We start from the raw sequence: 21,885 nt of genomic DNA on the forward strand, positions 1-21,885 counted from the left end.
TAAGAAGGGTTTGTTTTGCAAGTACTGTGCGTTATTTGCACAACATCGCAAAGGTGGTCATAACAAAGGCATGGCACTTGGAAAATTGGTAACTGAGCCCCTTACAAATTTTAAAAAGCTTAAGGGTAAGGAAGGAGATTTGGAAGTCCATGCAAGACTTGTTTATCACCAGGAGAGTGTAATAGAAGGAAAAGCATTTTTAAAAACCTACCATTCCCCTGACAATGAAATTGTCAATCAAATAAATTCTCATCGTCTTCAGAAGGTGAAGGAGAACCAAGAGCGAATTCGTCCTATCATTGAGTCCATTATATTCTTGGGTAGACAAAATATACCTCTGCGTGGCCACCGAGATGATGGGGCATTAATGGATGACTCCACACCGGACGTGAATGAAGGGAACTTTCGGGAATTGCTGAGATACCGCGTTTCATCTGGAGACAAAATGTTAGAGAAGCACCTCCTTACTGCATCTTCACGTGCTACGTACATTTCAAAATCCACACAAAATGATTTAATCAAGTGTTGTGGTGATGAAATCTGCAATATCATTGTTGGTAGAATTAAAGAGGCTTGCTATTTTAGTGTAATATTTGATGAAACTACAGATATTTCACATATAGAACAACTTTCACTTAACTTTAGATATGTCTACAATGGATCTATTCGTGAAGATTTCATAAAATTTGTAGATGCCTATGAATTTGCAACTCAGAGTGAGTCAGGATTGGATAATTCAGATTCAGAACTAAGGCTTACAGGACAGGTTTTAGGCCAGATGGTAATTCAACTAATCAAAGACCTCTCCCTGGACATCACTCATTGTGTTGGCATTGGAACAGACAGTTGCAGTGTTATGTCTTCAGAGGTGGCTGGTGCTGTTTCAGAAATTATTAGATCAGCACCCAACAGTTGCAGATGTCCTTGCTACAACCATTCTCTGAACAATTCAATTTCAAAGTCATCACAAGTTTCAGAAGTTCGCAACGCAGTAGCAGTGGTCAAATCAACCATTTCATTTTTTAATCAATCAGCAAAGCGTCATTTTGTTTTAAAGAAGGAGTTAGGCTCTCAACTGACCAGTCTTTGTGAAACTAGATGGGTAGAGCGCCATGATTCTCTAATAAGATTTCGGGATGGACTAGTTAAAGTGGTGAGTGCACTATCAGCAATATCTCAATGGAAATGCTCAAGCTCTAGTTCATCAGCCTCTTCTCTCATCCATTCTCTTTGCAGTGCAGAATTTATCTTGTCCTTGATTTTACTTATCAATGTTCTGAAAGTAACCCTACCTCTGAGTCGTTTTCTTCAATCTCCAACACTTGATTTGACAAGCGCATCTGAATGTCTGAATGTCACCATGAGAACCCTGGAGAATATGTGATGTAACGCTGATCATACTTTTTCCACTTTGCATATGGAGGCTACAGAATTGGCCTCAGAACTTGGAGTGGAACTAAAATTGCCACGTCTTGTAGGAAAACAAGTGCACAGATCAAATTACAATGCAGGATCAACTGAAGAATTCTACAGGAAATCTTTGTATATTCCTTTGCTGGATAACATTATTAACGATTTAAAAGCTCGTTTGCCAGAAAACTCGATGCAGTGTTTCCAGATTCAAATATTGATGCCACCAGTACTTGTAAAAAACAAAATGGAAACCATGGATCCTGTTGCTATCCACTCATTATCAAACCGTTTCCACCCTCTTCTAGCTGATGGTAGCCAGAGGATAGTGGAGACATTACTTCAGGGAGAAATTTGTCTCTGGCTCACAAAGTGGAAAAGCGAGTTATCCCAAAAAAAGGAAATTCCACAAACAGTCCTTGAAGTTTTAGATGTGTGTGACCAGGACCTCTTTCCAACCATCAGAAGTTTACTTCTGGTCTTGGCAACTCTACCTGTAAGTGTGGCCTCTGCAGAGAGATCATTCTCAACCCTCCGTCGTGTTAAAACATGGCTTCGGTCACGAATGTCAGAAGACAGATTAAATGGTTTGAGTTTGCTTTACATTCACAGAGATGTTCCTGTGAATACTGACCGAATCATTGAGCTGTTTGCAAAGCAAGGAAAACGAAGACTTGAGCTAATTCTGTAATTTGTTATTTAATTTAAAAATGTTATGTGTCTGTTGCTTTTAGTGTTTGGAAAGTGACACTGTTATCAGTATATTTCTACCTTTTTGCACATAATTGTGTATGGTTTGTTACGATTTTGTCTGTGAATATTCTGTTCTATAATCAGTATACAAACTCCTGATAAAAAAAGTCTACAAAACTGTTAAATAATAAAGTTATATGTGGTTAAATGTCACCTGTTTCTAATTTTTTAAATCCATAATTTGGAAAGACAAATGTGACTGTTTTTAAATAAGGTTAGAGCTGTACGATAGGTTAAATAAAATAGTCTGTTCTATAAGCACTCATTATTTTCTGTCTGCCACCACAAAAAAATCTGGAAGTGCCCCTCCCGAGACCAGGCTCTGGATCCGCCACTGCTACGAGATGCAGATCGTGAGCGAATTTTGACGCGGAAATACAGACGAACGGTCACTTCGATGCTTAGTATATGGGGCCCACAATATAGAGATTTCCCTAACCACAATGTGCATCTATATACGCTATTTTTTATATATGTAAAATGTTTATATGGTCTAGTTTTATATACTGAAGATGTTGGCATGGTATAAGTTACAAATAGCTGTTGCTAAATATCACTCAATTTTCTAGCCTGATAGATATGATGAGTCCACATTAAGATATCTTCCCACTATAGTTCTGTTTATCTCTCTTCTGACCTCTAGATATAAACTCCCTATTGTAATATTAAGATTGTGAAGCATTTCTGGTTAATATTATATTTATGGCAGGGTCTACCAGTGAGCCTGCTTATAGACATGTCTAAAACTTTCCATTCTACTATAATACTTAGTAAGGTGGCAATGTTGCTCTGTTGATCTAGCCACATTCTAGGGGGCCGATTTATCAACCCTCTGTCGGACATGATCCGATCAGCGGATCATGTCCGACAGACATCGCCAGGGCCGCCATCAGGGGGTGACAAGGGTGACTCCTGTCAGGGGCCCAATGGGCCAGGGGGGCCCCATGAGGCAAGAACTAAAAAAAATGTTTTTAATTTTGGCAGCCACCAGTGGGTACTACAGCAGAGTGCTAATTAAGCATGGGAAATGTTATTACAAGGAGTAAAGTATTAGTATTTGAAAGGATTTCTGAGTGTGCACTAAACCACTATGCACATGGTGAGACAAACTTGGCACTTTGTTTGTACAGTGTGTGCCTGAGTCAGACGGCAGGTCACTTTCATTTGCAGAGGAGGTAGGACTTACTTAGCAAATGTTTTTTATTTCTTTGTGCAATTTTGGATTGTAACTTCAGTGTGGTAGTAGTTGTATGGTGGGACCAGGGTCCATAAAAACACATTTTTTTTAGCAGCAGTGTATTTATGATTATTTGACAATGCTGTAGAAATTCTATATTTAAAACCATGCAGAAATGTTTCCTCCCCAATACACAAATGGTAGGTGTCCTTTTGGCAGATATTAATTTATATATATATATATATATATATATATATATATATATATATATATATATATATATATATATATATTACATTCCAGTTTACTAGTTACTGCCTCTTTATGCAAGGATTTTCCAGATGCAAGGAGGCATTTTATCTAAGATTTTTACATCTGCTTAAAATGTTATACTCTCAGACTAAGATTGCTCAGTGTTTGAAATGAGTGAGGTTAACTTAAAACTGTTCAGTTTACACTACAGCTGACTTAATTTTGAAATACATACCAACAAGCCTAAATCCTGCATTTAACCAGATCTAATAGTATGAGTACCACAGCTTATGGTTCCACCAAGACCATATAGAGCAGTGTTTTTCAACCAGTGTGCCGTGAGAGAACCTCAGGTGTGCCACAGCAGACTGACAACAGTGAGGGGGTGTCCCTCTTTCAAATTTTGAAATATTGGGAGGTATGTGACAGGCTCATCAGGCATCATTTACAACCATGACATTGACATTCATTCACAGACAATCATTATGATTGTGAATGAATGTCAATATGTCATGTATAGTTTGTAGGAGGCATGACAGCACAGTACAGTGTGTGTGTGTATATATATATATATATATATATATATATATATATATATATGCTGTATTAGGCTACAATGTGTGATTTTGTAAAATTTTGGGAGGGTAGTGTGCCGCAGGATTTTTTAATGTAAAAAAGTGTGCCACGGCAAAAAAAAGGTTGCAAATCACTGATATAGAGTACAGCATTTTCAAAATACATAAGTACAGCTGACAGATGGGAACATTTGTACACTATATTCGAAGTGGTGCTCTTGGTTGGGGAAAATCATTAATGTACAATTTTGAATTCACAGAATTATTTTTGTTTGCACATTTACAAATATGATTCTTTATAAAAGGGATCTCTTAATTTCTGCATTTTTTTATCATGCATGTCACACACTGTTGATTTAGGGGATGCAAGGTGCATAAATGTTTCTGTGGGTGTCTGTGTTTATGTATTTGTGCTTTGGTTTGTGTCTCTACGAGTGTGTATTTTTTTCTGTGTGTCTCTCTGTGAGGGTGGGTGTGTATGTCTTTGTGCATTTTCTGTGGATGTCTGTGAGGGTGTGTGCATATGTCTTTGAGCTTTTTCTATGGGTGTCTCTGTGAGGGTGTGTGTATGTTTGTCTTTGTGTATTTTCTCTGGATGCCTCTGTGAGGGTGGGTGTGTATGTCTGTGTTTTCTATGGATGTCTCTGTGAGGGTGTGTGTATGTATGTCTGTGTTTTCTGTGGATGTCTCTGTGAGGGTGTGTGTATGTCTGTGGGTTTTCTGTGTATGTTTCAGTGAGGGTGTGTGTATGTATGTCTGTTTGTGTGTGTGTGTATGTCTATTTGTGTGTGTGTGTATGTCTTTGTGTGTTTTTTGAGGCTGTCTCTGTCGGTGTTTCCTTGGGTGTATGTGCAAGTTTGAGTTTGTGTGTGTGTGTTCATTGTCTGTTGCTTTTTAGGATATTTTGACCTTACTACTGATTATTCACATCTTTCTACAGACTTTGAGACTAATGAGACCTTTCCAAAAGTCACCTAATCCACCATTTAACCTTTAAATTATTGTTTAGGCAGTTCAGGGCCCTTCCTTTTAGCCACTGCATGCTGTTGTCATCATTTAGTTGGCATCTTCCTTTACAAAAAGATAATCAGAACTCCATATTTTGTTTTCTAAATCTTTTTTTTTTTACAAAACTGTAGTCTACCTCATTACTTGTCAGCTCAATGTAAACAAGTGATGAGTGTCTGTTTGGGTGTCTGTGTCTGAGTGTGTTTCTTTGCGCGTCTGCTAGAGTGTCTATATGTGAATCCTTATGTGTGAGTGTGTGTTTCAGTGTATGAGTGTGTCTGTGCGTTTGTATGTTACTACCTTTACAACATTTCCAAGTTTAAATAGACACATAAGAATAAAGTGCATATACGCTTTAGTCACTTGGTCAAAAATTGCACATGCCAAGGGGGGGGGGGCCCTCATCAATAACGGGGTGTCAATCAACCCGATCGTATTCGATCGGGTTGATTTCCTGCAATGTCTGTCCGCCTCCTCAGAGCAGGTGGACAGGTTATGGAGCTGCTTCATAACTGGTGTTTCTGCTGAGCCTGAAGGCTCGCCAGAAACACAGGCCTTCAAGCTCCGTACGGAGCTTGATAAATAGGAATGAGGAAAAAGGAATGCTGAGTCTTAGAGTGGATGAAATGAAGTTTTATTTAGGAGCAGGCTTATCATCAGACACTTGGTAAGCTCCTATCTTACGCGTTTCGCGCATGGGCACATGCGCTTCATCAGAGATAATGGTCTCTGCTGGTCAGGGTCCTTATAAGGGTGTGAGTGACCAATCAGGAGGGGTATCTTGTTAACCCTTTTGGTAGATGTGAACTTTCACAGATTGGTTTTCTAATGACATCGTGCACACCTGACTTAGAGGTCCTGAGCAGCAGAGTACACTCGTGAACAGATAATATGTTAAACAGATATTTAAATACATAATACTTGTTAACAAACAATTTTCCAATAATTGACTTTGAAGCTGTTGCAATGCTTTTACATATGCCTTAGAAATTGGTGAAAATGATAGCTTAATGCTTTTGAAAGAGAGCTATAGATAAAAGTATATGTGTTTATGTACAAATATTTTTCTTTTTTTTTAAATAGGGCAGTTATATGAAAACACGATAAACTTTGTCTGCTTGTGTTAAAGTGAACCAAAATGGTCACTTGCAGAGGGAAAACATTATATATCTCTCTATAAAACCACAGCAATGTATTTCTTTTTTAAAATTTAGGACAGTTACATGAAAACATAGTAAACTTTATCTGCTTGTGTTAAAGTGAACCAAAATGGTCACTTGCAGAGAGAAAACATTATGTAGCTCTCTATAAAGCCACAGTTATGTATAACAACTATTATGTAACTCACTATAAAGCAACAGCAATGTACAAAACATGATGATTCATTAAAATGATTAATAACATTTCTGAGACGTTGTGGAAGTATCTAAAAATATCACTCTATTGGCTAAAGGATTCTATATGAAACCCCTAGCTGATGTGATATTATATATAATATATTTCACATAATTTGTTATGAAACTTTAAGAAAGACTAAATAGTAGTCTTGATTACAAATGTACATGTAAGTCTAACCCTAAAGAAGGAATACTGGGTTATATTAAATAGTTGGTTCATAACTAGATAGTTTTAACAATGCTAAAATAGAAAGATATGGCCAATGAATAAATTATGTTAAAAACATTTTCTTATGAAGTAGTGTATGAAAAATTATTTTTTAATTCATTTTTTAAATCCTTTTTAATTAGGGAGGGATAGGTCATGCTTAAATAAATGAAGCATAGACAATTTTAGCAAACCTTTGGTGGGAACAGAGGAGAGAGAGTGAAGTATATAGAAGTAACCTATATGACTATGTGTATGCTATATGGACTAATAGACTAAGCCCTATAAATTGTTGGTTTGGTTATTATTGGATTCAAAATAATTGTATCCATATTATTGATGAACCTAAGATATGATGCTGTGTATATATAGTGTGTTGATGTTAGTTTTATCTGTGTATTTCAAAAAGCAATATATGGAAGTTATTTATGATATGTAAGTGAAACATATCTTGCTTACTCTATATATAGATTAACATCATATCTTTTGTTCATGCCTTGTGGTACTCTAGTTTGCAACATAAATATCCAATATACTTCTCTTTTGGATAACATCTTATTTCTGTCACCCCCTAGTGGATTGTTTGTTATGTGTTCTATGGCTTTAAATGTAAAATGACTAAGTTTGTTATCATGTGTATGAAAGTGTTTGGCCACAGGTGCCCTAGGGAATTCCTCTTCTATTGATAAAAGATGTTCTCTTATACGGTCCTTCAGTGGGCGTGTCGTGATCCCTATATATTGTTGTTGGCAATGTGTACATGTAATTAAATATATTATGAGTGGACGTACAGTCCATTCTATCAGTTATTGGATATGTTTTGTGTGTTTCTGAAGAACTGAACGTTAAGCATTTTTCAGTATATTTGCAACTTTTGCATGGTACATGGCCACATCTGTAATTACCTTTGGAAGGGGTTAGCCAATTGGTGGTTGGTAAGATTTTTTTATGGAATTTGTGTGTGATCTTGTCACGTATAGTTGGTGCTTTTTTGGCTACAAATCTTATGTGTTTCTGTAATTTGTTTCTCAAAGTGATGTCACTATTGAGAACTGGTAAATATTTCTTGATAATCTTTGTAATGGTATAGAATTGATTGCTGTATTTAGTTACAAAGCAGATATCTTCTGTAAATGTGACATTTTTATTATTGCTACTGCTGGTTATTCCTGTTGTGGTTTTTTGTTGTTAAGTAATGTAACCCTATCTATCCTTGCTACTTGGAATTTGATTTTGAGAAGCACACTTTTTTTGTAGCCTCTGGATATGAGTCTGTTAGTGAGTTCATCTGCTTGTTTAAAGTATAATTGGAGAGAACTGCAGTTTCTCCGCAATCTTAGATATTGGCCCTTGGGAATGCCTTTTTGCATATGTGGGGCATGGCAAGAGTCTGCTCTAAGTATAGTATTTCTTGATAGGGGTTTTCTAAATGTGCTAGTTGTAATATTTCCTTCATCGTTGTGCTCTAGTGTAAGATCTAAAAAGTTGATGGTCTTATCATTATTTTGATGCGTAAATGACAGATTTAATGTATTGTTGTTAAAGAAATCAATGATTTCCTGGATAGTGAGTTCAGTATTTTTCTTATAGATGAATATTAGGTCGTCTATAAATCTGCCATATACTGCTACTTTGTCATCGAGGGCCAGTCCACCCCCAAAGAGATACAGATGTCCGAAATACCCCATATATAAGTTTGCATAGGAGGGGGCAAATTTAGCTCCCATGGCTGTGCCACACATGATAAATAGGCCTCTAGAACTCCAGCCCCACCTTTAATGTACTGTTCAGTTTCATAACTCATATGCAACCAATTGGCAATTAGGAAAGATTTTTAAAATTAAAGATTTTTAACAGTTAACAAATACGATACGATCAAAAATTATAATTTTGATTTTGCAATACTAAATTATGATGTTATGCAAACGATCACTATGGCATCATCGCATTATACACATTTCTTAAAAACATATGTGGATTTAGAAACTCAATCTGAGCATGCGCAAATTCAAACAACTACTCCACATTGCACACATACAAATCTTCATAAAAGCACACCTGGACCTTGTTTACTTTGCAAACCAGTACATCATTAAGCATTTACATAGGGTATATAAGCACGCTCTGAACATGGCTACCTTGACTGTATTGATTTTCGAGACAGGTACAGGTCTAGGCGTTGGAGGTTAGAGATAGTGAGAGAGAGAGAGATAGTGAGAGAGAGATAGTGAGAGAGAGAACATGCTCCTCCTTCACCCAGGCATGAGAGTGGTGCAGAAGGTGACACGCCACCTCGGAGAGAACAGGAGGATACACCTGCAGAAGATACCCCTGCAGAAGCCCCCTGTGCAGCAGCTCCCCATGAAGCAGTCCCTCGTGCAGCAGCTTCCCCTTACGAGAACACCCCCCCACAATGTCTGAGGTGGAGCTGATGAAGGTCTTCCTACAGGAAATGCAGGACTCCCGGACGGCACAACAGGCACACACACAGTTTATGACCAACGCAGTGAACACCCTGATAGAAGGACAAACAAATATTGTAAATTTTCTAAATAACATATATCAGGTCCTCCAGGAGGTGGCAAGCAGACCATATCCAGAAATGGGAAGACCACAAGAGCCTTGACCATCATCTCCTGTGCCTCCTCCATCTCCTACTCTGCCTGGTCAACCCCAATCACTCACAGTACTCCTCCTCCCCCTCTTACCCAAACATCTCCAATGAGGACATGTCTGAGGAGGCAATTGACCACTCCAGAGCCTCACTGTCATGGGAAGAAGGGAAGGAGTAAGAAGTAATTATGTTTATATATTATTGTTTTTAATTTAAAGTTAATGTGGAAAGGATAATTCTGTGATGATGTTGTCTTCTTACACTTGTGGAGCACACTCTGTATTTAATAGGCTTCTATGGGACCGGGTCCATGGAGGCAGATTGTTTGCAGAGTGTGTTTTACAAGTGTGTTGAGACATCATTACATGCTGTCCTTGTTGATTAGATTGATTTGTTTTTGTGATGTGATGTCCAAATGTGTTCTCCTAATACAAAACAACGACCATTACAATTTTACATGATGGTATATCACTGTGTTAATGCAAACAACATAACTTAAACAAGAACATATGCTAACATATGCTAATCGTTATGGCTTATTGGTATATCTACATGTGCTTGTTAAATAAAGCAAATATTGTATTTTTAAAAAAAGCCTGTATGCCATATTTCTTTAGATGTGTTGAACACATTGAATACCTAAAATAAAGTGTATTTTTGGAAAGCTAGCTAAAAGTGTTTTACTTATTTTGGAAATCTATTTAATTTAAAGGTGCATGAAAGTAGAAAATTCTCTTTCATGATTTTGAAAGAGCATAACATTTTAAACAACATTCATGTTTACTTATGCTAAAAGGTTTATCTAGGAAAGCTCAGGAGCAGCAAATAACCAACGCCTAGATTACGAGTTTTGCGTTAGAAGGGGAGCGTTAGCTACATGTCTTTTATTTCCTGGCCGCACTTTTTTTTAACGCTGATATTACGAGTTTAAAAACAAGCTCCTAACGTGACTCCTACCGCATTTATTTTATACGCGTAATCATGCCCGCGTTAAACAGTCTCCCATAGAGATCAATGAGAAATCAGAGAAGCACGCATTTTTCACCTAACACTCGATCTCGTGAGAAATACGCACTGTTCTGTCATATGACCTATACCACATAATGCACAACAAAAACACACTGCAAATGTACTAACAACAATCACGCAACATAGCACACACGATTACATAATCACAAGCGGAAATTTAATAAAAAATAAAATAAAAAGAGGAATACACATATACCTTACAATCCTACAACACGGAACAAAACAACACGAAACAAGAATTGCACACTCATACACAAAACACTCGCATTCAACATTACGGAATATTAGTACAAACAAACATTTACAACACTTCACAAATACGACACCATCACAAATTAACATTTACATTTACACATAATACTTTTGGACAATGTTATGCAAAACGATCACTATGATATCATCGCATTCTACACATTCCACAAATACTCAAAATGAGCATGCGGAAATTCACACAACTAATACACATTGCACACATACTAATTACTAACAAAGTACACCTGAACACAATTTACAAGGCAAACCGGTACATCATTAAACATTTACACAGGGTATATAAGCACGCCACAAGCATGGCTTCTTTGACTGTGTTGCTGGAGGGTTTTTGGAGATTATTGAGAGATTTAGTGCCTTATTGTGAGAGTTAGAGTGAGTTAGTCGTAGTGTGAGTTAGTGGTAGTCTGAGTTAGTGGTAGTGTGAGTTAGTGGTGTTGTGAGTTAGTTCGTGGTAGTGTGAGAGAGTTAATTAGTTGGCGGTAGTGGGAGAGAGTAAGAGAGCGGTAGTGAGCAACAGTTGGTTTGGGTGAGTGTGCGAGTGGTTTTTCTGTATACTTAACACATTTACACCCAAACACATTCAATACATACATACACTTATCAATAACACTACATACACTCCATACCCCATACCCTCTCATACTACACTCCATACCCCATTCCCTGTAATCCCATTCCCTTTCATCCCGTACCCCATTCCCTTTCAGCCCATACCCCATTCCCTTTAAGCCCATACCCCATTCCTTTTAAGCCCGTACCCATCCCATAGTTACATTTTGTTTACATATCCTCATTTTAGTCTTCTTATACATTTTTGTTTGTTAAATACTCCTTACCCTCTTTTATTTATATCCCTTTCACACTTTGAGCACTTTTTTTGGCATTTTTGTTATTTATTTTGACCCCCTTTAATTTGGGCACATTCACTTTTTGTTGGAGAATGTCGGGAGGGTGGGATATGGGGCAGATTAGCCCGCAACTAGTAGAGTTCCTTAGGACTCAGTTTAGGGAAGAGATGGAAGAGGAGGGCAGGCAGGAGCTTAGTCAGGAGAGAGGGAGGGGGAGAGGAAGAGGAAAAGGGCAGGAAGGGGGGCAGGAAGGGGTAGCAGGAAGTTGGAGAGGAAGCGGTGGGTGGACCCAGCCACTTGGTTCAAGATGAACAAGTGGCTGGGCCCAGTGGCAGACAGAGTAGAGCTTCACAGTCCGGGAAACAGAGGACACCATCACAGGGGAAGGCCAAGCTGACTAGGGAGGCGAGGTATACCATGGAGGAGGAGGCCCTCATAGAGGCATATATGGACAGGTATAGGAGGCTGCAGGCTCAGAAGGCCACCCCGAGGGAGAAGAGGAAGCTCTGGCTGGAGATCAGGGATGCAGTTAATGCAGTGGGGGCCCATAACAGGGATGTTGAATCAATTAAACATTGCTACCGGGACTGCAAAATGGATGTAAAAAAAAAAATATCGAGGGAGTACCAATATGCAACAGGAACCGGTGGCGGGCCTCCAATGACCATGGAGTATACCCGATGGGAGGATATGTTGCGTCCCAGCATCTCCGAGGTGGCCATAGTTGGTATCGGAGGAGTCGATACCGGGAACCTGCCACTCTCATCTGACGGTAAGCTCATTTAATAATCTCTTTACATCAAAACTAAAGAATGTATTCAAGGATATGATTAATGCTATTACACTTTTTAACACATTATTACGTAAATGCATTCACAATTACCTTGCGATTACATTAGTATCTAGGCTACAGGTTAGGTGTGCATTTAAACAGACTTAAAACAAACGCAAAAACATTCAGATTGACCAGATAGATATCAGAAACACGGTTTGGAAAATGCGGAAATCGTATTGATTGCTATATTTCAAAGTCGATTAATGAGGCTGCATTTGTAATTCTATTGTAAGCAAAAGCATTTACATCTTTATTTGGAACTATGCTAATATATACATTTCTTTCTTTATGCAATATACAGAGTCTGGGGAGGAGGCAGCACACCAACTACAGGCTCCTCCTTCACCCAGGTATGAGAGTGGTGGAGATGACTCGCCACCTCGGGGAGACATGGAAGACATCCCTCTATACTCAGAAGAAGAAGCCCCCACTGCAGAAGAGATCCCTGCACCAGCAGCCCCTCTTGCACCAGCAGCCCGCCGTGCACCATCAGCCCGCCGTGCACCATCAGCCCGCCGTGCACCATCAGCACGCCGTGCACCAGCAGTACCTCAGGAGGCGATAGCAGAGGTGCAGGTATTGCTTGATTTTCAAGAACAGATGCGTGCCACCCGGAGGGAAAATATTCAAAGCAGAATCCAGATGTCAGAAGATATTCATGCCATTCGAGAAGGACAAAACGTGATCATAAATATTCTCACAGATATGTTGCAGCTCCTCCGGGAGGCGCAATACGCACCATCTGCTGCTGGACCATCTGCTGCTGGGCCATCTGCTGCTGGGCCATCTGCCCCTGGTACTCCTCAATCTCCTCCTCAGCTGGGTCATCCCAGTACTCCTCCTTCCCCTCTTCCACAAACATCTCCCAGTTTCCCCCCCCAGAGCCTCAGTCTCGTGGGAAGAGGGGAAGGAAGAGGAGGTATTTTTTGATATATATATTTTTATTTATTTAATGTGTAATGGATAGGTATGTGATGATGTGGTCTTCTTACTTAAAGGGGGAGAAAATACATATACTCTGTACGTAGAGAATAATTAGGTAATTCTCTATGAAAACTGTCTCTTTAAGAGAAGAAAAACTCTTATGTGTGAACAACTGTTTCTGTTCAGGACATGAGTAACGTAAATAATGTTATATATGCAGATTCTCCCTTCTGCTAAGCTTAAAAAGACAGCCTACCACAGTGGTTAATTCATGCAGACACACTAATACTAACAGGACTAGTCTAAACCGGCCCTAGACCAGAAAAACTCCTAAGAAGCTTAAAAGCTGACAAGCACAAAAAAAAACCTGCCAGAATACAGGCAGAAGATCCGTAGAAAATTTAGCGAAGTGGAATGTAGAAGTTGAATAAATAATATGAGTCTAATGAAAATGTTCCCTCTTTTACCAAATAAAGAGTTAATTCTCTATGGCCTAGATTTAGAGTTTGGCGTTAGCCGTGAAAACCAGCGTTAGAGGCTCCTAACGCTGGTTTTAGGCTACCGCCGGTATTTGGAGTCACTCAAAATAGGGTCTAACGCTCACTTTTCAGCCGCGACTTTTCCATACCGCAGATCCCCTTACGTCAATTGCGTATCTTATTTTTTCAATGGGATTTCTCTAACTCCGGTATTTAGAGTCGTTTCTGAAGTGAGCGTTAGACATCAAACGACAAAACTCCAGCCGCAGGAAAAAAGTCAGTAGTTAAGAGCTTTCTGGGCTAACGCCGGTTTATAAAGCTCTTAACTACTGTGCTCTAAAGTACACTAACACCCATAAACTACCTATGTACCCCTAAACCGAGGTCCCCCCACATCGCCGACACTCGAAAAAAATTTTTTAACCCCTAATCTGCCGACCGCCACCTACGTTATCCTTATGTACCCCTAATCTGCTGCCCCTAACACCGCCGACCCCTGTATTATATTTATTAACCCCTAATCTGCCCCCCTCAACGTCGCCTCCACCTGCCTACACTTATTAACCCCTAATCTGCCGACCGCAAAGCGCCGCCACCTACGTTATCCTTATGTACCCCTAATCTGCTGCCCCTAACACCGCCGACCCCTATATTATATTTATTAACCCCTAATCTGCCCCCCACAACGGCGCCTCCACCTGCCTACACTTCTTAACCCCTAATCTGCCGACCGGACCTGAGCGCTACTATAATAAAGTTATTAACCCCTAATCCGCCTCACTAACCCTATCATAAATAGTATTAACCCCTAATCTGCCCTCCCTAACATCGCCGACACCTAACTTCAATTATTAACCCCTAATCTGCCGACCGAATCTCGCCGCTATTCTAATAAATGTATTAACCCCTAAAGCTAAGTCTAACCCTAATACTAACACCCCCCTAAGTTAAATATAATTTAAATCTAACGAAATTAATTATCTCTTATTAAATAAATTATTCCTATTTAAAGCTAAATACTTACCTGTAAAATAAATCCTAATATAGCTACAATATAAATTATAATTATATTATAGCTATTTTAGGATTTATATTTATTTTACAGGTAACTTTGTATTTATTTTAACCAGGTACAATAGCTATTAAATAGTTAAGAACTATTTAATAGCTAAAATAGTTAAAATAATTACAAAATTACCTGCAAAATAAATCCTAACCTAAGTTACAAATAAACCTAACACTAGACTATCAATAAATTAATTAAACTACCTACAATTACCTACAATTAACCTAACACTACACTATCAATACATTAATTAAATACAATTGCTACAAAGAAATACAATTAAATAAACTAGCTAAAGTACAAAAAATAAAAAAGAACTAAGTTACAAAAAATAAAAAAATATTTACAAACATAAGAAAAATATTACAACAATTTTAAACTAATTACACCTACTCTAAGCCCCCTAATAAAATAACAAAGCCCCCCAAAATAAAAAAATGCCCTACCCTATTCTAAATTACTAAAGTTCAAAGCTCTTTTACCTTACCAGCCCTGAACAGGGCCCTTTGCGGGGCATGCCCCAAGAAATTCAGCTCTTTTGCCTGTAAAAAAAACATACAATACCCCCCCAACATTACAACCCACCACCCACATACCCCTAATCTAACCCAAACCCCCCTTAAATAAACCTAACACTAAGCCCCTGAAGATCATCCTACCTTGTCTTCACCATACCAGGTTCACCGATCGGTCCAGAAGAGCTCCTCCGATGTCCTGATCCAAGCCCAAGCGGGGGGCTGAAGAGGTCCATGATCCGGCTGAAGTCTTCATCCAAGCGGGCCAGAAGAGGTCTTCCATCCGATTGAAGTCTTCATCCAAGCGGCATCCATCCGGAGCGAAGCGGCAGCATCCTGAAGACCTCCACCGCGGAACATCCATCCTGGCCGACGACTGAACGACGAATGACGGTTCCTTTAAATGACGTCATCCAAGATGGCGTCCCTCGAATTCCGATTGGCTGATAGGATTCTATCAGCCAATCGGAATTAAGGTAGGAATATTCTGATTGGCTGATGGAATCAGCCAATCAGAATCAAGTTCAATCCGATTGGCTGATCCGATCAGCCAATCAGATTGAGCTCGCATTCTATTGGCTGATCGGAACAGGATGGATGTTCCGCGGTGGAGGTCTTCAGGATGCTGCCGCTTCGCTCCGGATGGATGCCGATTGGATGAAGACTTCAATCGGATGGAAGACCTCTTCTGGCCCGCTTGGATGAAGACTTCAGCCGGATCATGGACCTCTTCAGCCCCCCGCTTGGGCTTGGATCAGGACATCGGAGGAGCTCTTCTGGACCGATCGGTGAACCTGGTATGGTGAAGACAAGGTAGGATGATCTTCAGGGGCTTAGTGTTAGGTTTATTTAAGGGGGGTTTGGGTTAGATTAGGGGTATGTGGGTGGTGGGTTGTAATGTTGGGGGGGGGGTATTGTATTTTTTCTTTTACAGGCAAAAGAGCTGAACTTCTTGGGGCATGCCCCGCAAAGGGCCCTGTTCAGGGCTGGTAAGGTAAAAGAGCTTTGAACTTTAGTAATTTAGAATAGGGTTGGGCATTTTTTTATTTTGGGGGGCTTTGTTATTTTATTAGGGGGCTTAGAGTAGGTGTAATTAGTTTAAAATTGTTGTAATATATTTCTAATGTTTGTAAATATTTTTTTATTTTTTGTAACTTAGTTCTTTTTTATTTTTTGTACTTTAGCTAGTTTATTTAATTGTATTTCTTTGTAGCAATTGTATTTAATTAATTTATTGATAGTGTAGTGTTAGGTTAATTGTAGGTAGTTTATTTAATTAATTTATTGATAGTCTAGTGTTAGGTTTATTTGTAACTTAGGTTAGGATTTATTTTACAGGTAAATTTGTAATTATTTTAACTATTTTAGCTATTAAATAGTTCTTAACTATTTAATAGCTATTGTACCTGGTTAAAATAAATACAAAGTTACCTGTAAAATAAATATAAATCCTAAAATAGCTATAATATATTTATAATTTATATTGTAGCTATATTAGGATTTATTTTACAGGTAAGTATTTAGCTTTAAATAGGAATAATTTATTTAATAAGAGATAATTAATTTCGTTAGATTTAAATTATATTTAACTTAGGGGGGTGTTAGTATTAGGGTTAGACTTAGCTTTAGGGGTTAATACATTTATTAGAATAGCGGCGAGATTCGGTCGGCAGATTAGGGGTTAATAATTGAAGTTAGGTGTCGGCGATGTTAGGGAGGGCAGATTAGGGGTTAATACTATTTATGATAGGGTTAGTGAGGCGGATTAGGGGTTAATAACTTTATTATAGTAGCGCTCAGGTCCAGTCGGCAGATTAGGGGTTAATAAGTGTAGGCAGGTGGAGGCGACGTTGTGGGGGGCAGATTAGGGGTTAATAAATATAATATAGGGGTCGGCGGTGTTAGGGGCAGCAGATTAGGGGTACATAGGGATAATGTAAGTAGCGGCGGTTTACGGAGCGGCAGATTAGGGGTTAATAATAATATGCAGGGGTCAGCGATAGCGGGGGCGGCAGATTAGGGGTTAATAAGTGTAAGGTTAGGGGTGTTTAGATTCGGGGTACATGTTAGAGTGTTAAGTGCAGACGTAGGAAGGGTTACCGCATAGCAAACAATGGGGCTGCGTTAGGAGCTGAATGCGGCTTTTTTGCAGGTGTTTGTTTTTTTTTCAGCTCAAACAGCCCCATTGTTTCCTATGGGAGAATCGTGCACGAGCACGTTTTTGAGGCTGGCCGCGTCCGTAAGCAACTCTGGTATCGAGAGTTGAAGCTGCGTTAAAAATGCTCTACGCTCCTTTTTTGGAGCCTAACGCAGCCTTTATGTGGACTCTCGATACCAGAGTTATTTTTATGGTGCGGCCAGAAAAAAGCCGGCGTTAGTTTTTCGGGTCGTTACCGACAAAACTCCAAATCTAGGCCTAAGTCTCCATCACATGTGCATACAGTGCCTGCCTCTGCCAGAAATATACTATATAAAGGATCTTTGTGTCCCATATTTAAGTGCAGTTTTAGCACAGATAGGCTTTTTCATTTCAAATTAACCCCATCAGTGCCAGCCTCCTAGCCCCAGAAGACAAAAGGCACTTACCTGCACATCCAGCTGTCCGGCAGGAGGACAGCTCACCCGACATGAGAGGATGCCACTCCTCACAGAGACCTGTGAAAGAAAAGACAGAGTAAACCTACTCAGGCTTTCTGTACCAGGGCAGCAACATGTTAGGAAAACGCAGCAAGGCCCAACTTGCGTATCTGAATATATAATTGCTATAGATCAACATAGCGCCTCCTATTCTGAGCCAGATATCACTGACAATGTAGATTGTATATTTAGATGTAGCCCAGGGAAGGGCTTATTAATGGGAATAATACTACAAGCTACTGTATATTGATATATTCGAGGGAGTCTGGAGCACTCTCAGATTCCCATGAAAAGACAAATGCAAAAGAATAGAGGTACACAGCTGTTGTCTGCAGTATAAACATGTTAAAAGTTAATTGTCCATAATAGGTGGTATAGAAAATAAAATAATTTCAATACATATGAATTTCAATCCTTTTGTTTTAAAATGACTGAATAAAATACTCAAACAACATACTCAGGGAAAAGCCCTCAATCTAATGAGGTAAGTTAAAAGATAAAGAAGTATCAACACTTCGAAACACGTTGGACACGAGTGTTGTCACTTGGCAACACAAATATTATCTGGTATTGTGCGTTTGCTAAACAGAGCAGGCATCCAAGATATACCTTCGTGCGGTGACGTCAGAGGCTGGTGAGGCAGTGGCTAGGATACGCCTTCATTCTTTAGATATCCTTTGTTGAAGAAATAGCAATGCACATGGGTGAGTCAATCACATGAGGTATCTATGTGCAGCCACCAATCAGCAGCTACTGAGCATATTTAGATATGATTTTCAACAAAGGATATTAAAAGAATGAAGAAAATTAGATATTAGATGTAAATTGGAAAGTTATTTAAAATTGCATACTCTTTCTAAATCATGAAAGAAAACATATGGGTTTTATGTTCCTTTAAATGGTGTCTTGGAAAACTGGTCAACTTAGTAAACATCTGATTTTAGTCTAAAGGATTGTAACAGAAACTCCTGCCAGATAACAAAATGCTTGCTCTGATTATGAGATCTAGAAATCCATGCCCATTAAAATATGTTTAAAACATACTTTTTACTTTAATGCTGCAAATTATGCTTATAGATTCTTTAATTATTCAGTAAATATAAAAATGTCTTGATCCAGTGGCGTCTGGTGAAATTTAAAGATGGTGGGGCGCTTGATCCCACCCCTTTAAATAAAGTCACACCATCAGATGGCACTACCAATTAATTAATTAAATAAAAGGTAGACAGAAACACAGAAAAGCACTCGGGGGGAGAGGGAGACGGGGGGAGAGAGACACAAAGGGTTAGAGAGAAAGAGAGACACAATCACACACAGAGGGTTAGAGAGAAAGAGAGAGACACAATCACACACAGAGGGTTAGAGAGAGAGAAAGAGAGAGAGACACACAATCACACACAGAGGGTTAGAGAGAGAGAAAGAGAGACACAATCACACAGAGGGTTAGAGAGAGAGAAAGAGAGAGACACAATCACACACAGAGGGTTAGAGAGAGAGACACAATCACACACAGAGGGTTAGAGAGAGAGAAAGAGAGACACAATCACACACAGAGGGTTAGAGAGAGAAAGAGAGAGAGAGAAAGAGACACAATCACACACAGAGGGTTAGAGAGAGAGAGACACAATTATACAGAGGGTTAGAGAGAGATAAAGAGAGACACAATCACATACAGAGGGTTACAGAGAGAGGGAGAGAGAGAGAGACACAATCACACACAGAGGGTGTGAGAGAGAGAGACACAATCACACACAGAGGGTTAGAGAGAGAGAGAGAGACGCAATCACACACAGAGGGTTAGAGAGAGATAAAGAGAGAGACACAATCACACACAGAGGGTTATAGAGAGAGAGAGACACTATCACACACAGAGGGTTATAGAGAGAGAAAGAGAGACACAATCACACACAGAGGGTTAGAGAGAGAGAGAAAGAGAGACACAATCACACACAGAGGGTTAGAGAGAGAGACACAATCACACACAGAGGGTTAGAGAGAGAAAGGGACACAATCGCACACAGAGGGTTAGAAAGAGACACAATCACACAGAGGGTTAGAGAGAGAGACAATCACACACAGAGGGTTAGAGAAAGAGAGAGACATAATCATACACAAAGGGTTAGAGAGACACATAAGGGATGAGAGAGTCAGAGGGGGAGGAAGAGAGACAGAGAGAGAAAGAGACCATGGGGGAGAACGACAAATAAGGAGAGAGATGGATAGATAGAGAGAGAGACACACACACACATACACATGGGGGGGGGGGAGGGAAGGGACCACTGCATTTTTTTAAGTAATAAAACAGCAGAGCTACAGAGAGTTCAGAAAGTGAGACTATAAATTAGTGTGAAGTACAGAGGCAAGCTGCTAAGGTAGTGGGTGTAAATTTTGAGTAAACAAAATACAAAAACGATCCTTAAACTGCTGTAAAAGAGTAAAAAAACAAAAAACACTAAACCACATTCATTAAATTATAATTTTCACTAACAGAATCCCTGTTAGAAAACCTTAGAATTTCAGTAAAATCTAAGGTTGTAGAACTTTCTTCAATAAGATGTGGCTAAAACACTGCTCTCTGTCTGCATCTCTTCCTGCTCTGTAAGGAAGTGACAGTGGCACATTCCACTGCACTTAGAGGGTAGGGACAGAACTCTCTTTTTCACTTTAGCAAAGCTGGCAGCTTCACAGGACAGCAACAAAATAAATGAAAGTTTTTTTTTCCCGTTTTTGTTTTGTTTTATATAATTTAACAGCCAGCCCCAAACCTAAGTTCCACTTACTAATGCCTCTCACTAGATTGGGTCAGCCCAAATAGGCCTGCCTCAAATAAGCAGTTATGGGCCATGCAATGTTCTTTACCACTTTCATCCAGTAGATGGCGCAGCATGTTGGGTAATGGTGGGCAGACCTGCTTGTGCCTCTCCATTGCACAACATGTAGCTGTGAAAAAAAAATGCTGGGGAGAAAAAAAAATTGCAATTTTTTAATTTTTTTTTTTAAAGCCAATAAAAAAAATATATATTTTTGCCCATATGAGAGGTGAAGCCCTGCCTCTAGTGACGGCACATTGATAGACATTGACCCTAAATATGGAAATTTGTACCACAGGTTTCAAACATACCTCATATAAGTTGAGGTTTTTTTATGTGATTGTTTTATGTACCTGACCTGGTGCTTTCATTAAAACAGTACACACTGTGGGGCCGATCTATTAAGGGCCAAAGGGCCCCTGATTCCATGCGAGCCTTCAGGCTCACCGGAAACAGCAGTTAAGAAACAGCGGTCTTAAGACCGCTGCTCCTTAACTCATCCGCCTGCTCTGAGCAGGGGGTGTCAATCAACGATTGGGTTGATTGACACCACCTGCTAGCGGCCGATTGGCTGCGAATCTGCAGGGGTGGCATTGCACAAGCAGTTCACCAGAACTGCTAGTGCAATGATAAATGCCGACAGCGTATGCTGTCAGCATTCAGTGATGTCTGTCGGACATGATCCGCTGAGCGGATCATGTTGGACAGACCGATGATAAATCGGCCCCTCTGTTGGGCTCTTTTGTTTCTCTTTGAGCACACCGAGGAACCCACAGAGATGAGGTTCAAAACTCCACAAGGGAGCTCTATCTACTTCATCAGGAACTCCTCTCCCTAGGAGTCTACACTTACCTCTTTAGATTGAGGGCTTTTTTGTGAGCACACTGTTTGCCATTTTTATTCAAAGCCATTTGGAAACACAAGGATTGAAATCCAGCTTGTAGCACTTAGGAGATAAGGAGCCATTGTACGGTGAAGGAGAACCGTTGGAGACTTATTTAAGGGAAGTGCTGCATGCATTATAAAAGGGTAATACTCATTGCATATTGCTTGTATCAAGAATTTTTTTTACTTT

Source organism: Bombina bombina, chromosome 3 (genome assembly GCF_027579735.1).
Source record: "Bombina bombina isolate aBomBom1 chromosome 3, aBomBom1.pri, whole genome shotgun sequence".
Taxonomy (NCBI): Eukaryota; Metazoa; Chordata; class Amphibia; order Anura; family Bombinatoridae; genus Bombina; species Bombina bombina.